The following is a 4,410-nucleotide window of genomic DNA, read 5'->3' as shown; positions in this document are numbered from 1 at the left end:
AGCCGGTGCATCACTGCTTTGCGCCTCAGGCCAGGCTCTATTTTCTTGCGGTAACTTCCCCACAGGGTAGGGTATATGGGATGAAGCAGAATGGGTTGTGGCCCTTGAAAGAAGAGCAGCCACAGATGTCCTGGCTGCATTCGCACATACCGCTGTATCAGCCGAGAGCTGAACTACACCGGCCACGCTGGCCAGACCCTGGGCCGAGTATCTCCACTGATGTCTTTGCCAAGTACCTGGCCTTCAGCACTTGATCAGGGTAGCTGCCTGCTGCAAAGAGGAGATGCAGCTTTTGAATTAAATTGGTTATTAATAATCCACCCACATGTGTTTTGCTCCATTTACTGCCCTGTCTTTGTGGCGTATTTTTTTCTCCAAGGAAAATGTATTTTGGCTGTTGTTTCAAGATGTGGTTGATCATATGACAACGATTAAGCCCCTTTATAAGGTTGCAGCCCTTCATTTAGCACACAATGCAAACCAGCTCAAAGACAGATCATATTGCAGGCTTGCAATTTTCTACATGCTTTACTACAACAACCCTCTTTTTATCTGATTTGCTCCAGGGCTTGACAGCACTGGATTATAGACATTTGCACACGTCATCACTTAACAAAAGTGTTAGTTTTGAGCTGTGTAAATAAATGTGTGCGCCAGTTTCCACATTGGCAGCCAATTTATTTCTGTCTATTACTTGTTTCTCACTGGAGATTTAAGATGACTCCCCCTGTGCTGTATTTTTCCAGACGGGTTGTTAAAGCAGACTGTGTGGTAATGCCAACTAATGAACAGAAAGAAGAGAGGGATCAAAACAGTTGAGATGAATTTGAAGTATTGATGTACTGTGATATTTCTTAAATATTCATGAATTACTAATCTTTCAAACTGAATAGTAATGATCATAACAGGCTGTCTTTTTAACCACAGAGGATGTAAAATCCCAACACAGCACACCAACGGGTTTGGAGGTGATAGTACTTCCTTCCATGCAAGCCCTGATATCCAACTCTACCCAAGAAGCCCATCTGGGAGTGTTCCCAGCAGGAGACACAGTGGAATAGTCAACATGGGCCATGAATCTGCAGTAGTCAGGCTTCAGAGCCACCTTCCTGCTACAGTGACCGGGGTGGAACGTACAGCCCCAGGCAAAGCCATTGTTCCACCTTTTCCCTTGTAGTCTCAAGAAGCCATACTGGTGTTGGGCACAGGTTACCAGCAGAGCCATGAGCCTTTTTCCCTTTTAACAACAGCCTGGGCTCGAAGCAGCAGCAGGAGCTGAAAAGAGGTGAGCACAGGAGTGTGTCCATGACTCCTACGTGGCCTCGTGCCACCATTTCTTCGGGCACGGGTAACCTACAGTACAGACAGAAACCACATGCACATGGATGCAGCTGGTGTCACAGTTGCTCAGTGTATGCACATCCCCTTTCTTTCTTCCTTCCAGCCTGTTTTGTTTATTCCTATTCAGGAGAAAAGCAGTCTTGAAGTAAGAAAAGCTGTGTTGAAGTTAGAAAGGCCAAACTAGTTTGATGCATTACCAAATGCAGAGAAAACAATTTGCTTTATGAAACAGTGGGCAGATTTTCTGCTCAAACACATATTTTATCTTTATTGCACCCTTCCACGTGATTGCAATGTAGCTGAGAAGGTGATTACCTGGAACAGAATATCTGTTCCTTTTAGAGCTTCTTGATGTTTTGCTTTTTGTCTGAGGTTTACATTTAAACCAGGAAAACCAAGTTATCCTGTGAATGCTGCAGGTGATGAGATGGTCTGTTGTTTACTGTGCCAAACAGTGATTCAAACATTTGGCTTAATTCTGTATTCAGCTCTCCCTTTCTGTGGGCAACCGAACGATGCAGCAGAGCCCGTGGCTCACTTGAACATTAATGGTATGGGACAGCACTTCGCCACTGCACAAGAGGACCAAGCCCACTCCTAATCAGGGTGCATTCAGGTGAAATACTGCTGAGACTCAGGATTGTTCTTATACACTGAGGAGAGCCCTGGCTTTCACCCGGGTCATTTTTAAGACTTCTTAAAAAAACTCAGAAATGTTCCAGAGTGCCTTGTTTATAAAAGGTTTTGCTGTAGAAGACAAGGGGGGTTTTGGAGTAGGGCAGTGGCTGCCCATTCCCTGGCATGGCTGCTAAGCTGAATGGGACTGTGTTTTTCTAGCTGGAGCTGTGAACGTGGCCACCAGATGTGGCCAGATCCTTCAGAGACCATGGTTACAGACTAGCAGACCTTGGAACAACACCTTGGTGTTTTTATCTGGACTTTACCTGTCGCTGGAGGAGTTGTGACATGTAACTACCTGACTGGGAACTCTTCCCAAATCAAGACCTCAGCATGCCCCTCCAGGACAGACTCAGGATCTGTGCCTGGGTGTGTTTCTTGATCCAAAGCTTATCCCACTGCTAGGGAGGTGTGTGCTTGTGAGCTGGTGACATGAGTTATATAATTTTGTAGGAAATGCATATAAAAACCCCTCATTGAATGACCATATAGGGAGGAAAAAAAGGTCAATCAAACTGGTTTCAGTCACTCATACTCATTCTATCCTGGATTTTTTTCTTTCTCATGAGAGCCACTACTGTGTGTGGCCAGGCCCTCCCCCTAGGATGACTTTGGCCATGCAGAGGATGAGGAAAATCCACTATCAAGTTCTTGTCCAGTCTCTTAGGTCCTCTGGACCGGTGATGATGAACTGATTTTTGCACTGAGCTTTCATAAATTTCAAGAGTTAACCGTTTCTTAGACCCCAGCCTCTGGCTCCTGCAGCAAACCGCACTTTCCTCAGTGTTTACCCATATGATGGCTCTCCATCGTATCCTTAACCAGCATGGAGACCTTTCTTCTCACCCTCCTCACACACGTACACATTTCCATTCATGCTTCGCTCTGACCAGTCTTTGCATTCCCGTGGCAAACAACTAAAGCATCATGAGGTGATTAAAAGAATAATAGCATCCCTTTGTTCAATCCCAAACACCTGGGCCTGAAAGCACATCTCTGTGGCTGACAATTTCCCTGATCTTTTGGTCACTTTTTTCCATTTTGTGCTGGGAAGCTGGAATGCTGAAACATCTGCACCCTCCTGTGATTGCACGTACGGCCTCTGAGTTTTCACAATGAAAACATAATGGTATGGATCTGGCAGCCTGGATCACGCGTCTCATTCAGCAGATGCTAATAACGACTGTAGCCAAATATTAGATATTATTAAGAAGAAGATGTAAAATAAGACTGTGAAATAGCTTATGTTGGCTGGTAGCAAATATCTTCCTGACGCTTTGAAGCATGAGATTCGGCGTGGGAGTGATATGCTTTGATAAAACTATAGCAGCATCTCTGCCAGCTCAGGGTATGTATTTCAGAACAGAAGGATTTTGGGAACCTTCATGAGAAAGAGGCAGAAAACATCCCAGAGTCTTCACTGGCCTTCACCAATACCAACATAAGTGAGTAGTGAAAGTTGATATATGCCCTCCTAGTCACAGATTCACAGAGCGGTAGGGGTTGGAAGGGACCTCTAGAGATCATCTAGTCCAAACCCCTGCCAGAGCAGGATCACCTAGAGTAGAGCACACAGGAACAAGTCCAGGCGGCTTTGGAAAGTCTCCAGAGAAGCAGACTCCACCTCTCTGGGCAGCCTGTTCCAGTGATCTGTCACCCTCACAGGGCAGAATGGTTTCCTCATGTTCAGGTTGAACATTCTGTTTTCCAGTCTATGGCCATTGCCCCTAGTCCTGCCACTGGACACCACTGAGAAGAGCCTGGCCCCATCCTCTTGACACTCACCCTTTAGATATTGATAAGATCCCCCCTCAGCCTCCTCTTCTCCAAGCTAAACAGACCCAGCTCTCTCAGCCTTTCCTCATATGGACGGTGTTCCAGGCCCTTCATCATCTTAGTGGCCCTGCGCTCGTCCCTCTCCAGTAGTTCCTTGTCCTTGTTGACCTGAGGAGCCCAGAACTGGACACAGTACTCCAGGTGAGGCCTCACCAGCGCAGAGTAGCGGGGGAGGATAACTTCCCTCGCACTGCTGGCCATGCTCTTCTTAAAGCATCCCAGGATGCCATTGGGCAGGCCTGTTGCAGCTCAGATTCACTGGCCAGCACAACCAGCAGCACTGAGATTTGCTGCACCGTAAGGTCAGTGTCACTGTGGCAGATTAAGCCATGAATGATCCTTGCAATTTGGTACTTGGTCAGGAAATTTAGAAGGATGAAGCAGATGAAGAGGCCTCATTATTTTTCATGGTGCTGGCACCTGAGTTGGCTTCATCTGGCCTAAGGGGGTTGATGGCTGCAGCACCTGGGAACTTCTCTGGGATGGCAAAGGCACCTTCCATGGGCACAGATGCTGCAGGACCTGCCCCTGAAACCTGTCAGCTAAAACCTTGCA

Source organism: Eurypyga helias, unplaced genomic scaffold (genome assembly GCF_000690775.1).
Source record: "Eurypyga helias isolate BGI_N326 unplaced genomic scaffold, ASM69077v1 scaffold14654, whole genome shotgun sequence".
Taxonomy (NCBI): Eukaryota; Metazoa; Chordata; class Aves; order Eurypygiformes; family Eurypygidae; genus Eurypyga; species Eurypyga helias.
The sequence above is the reverse complement of the archived record's forward strand: the minus strand, read 5'-3'. Positions refer to the sequence as shown.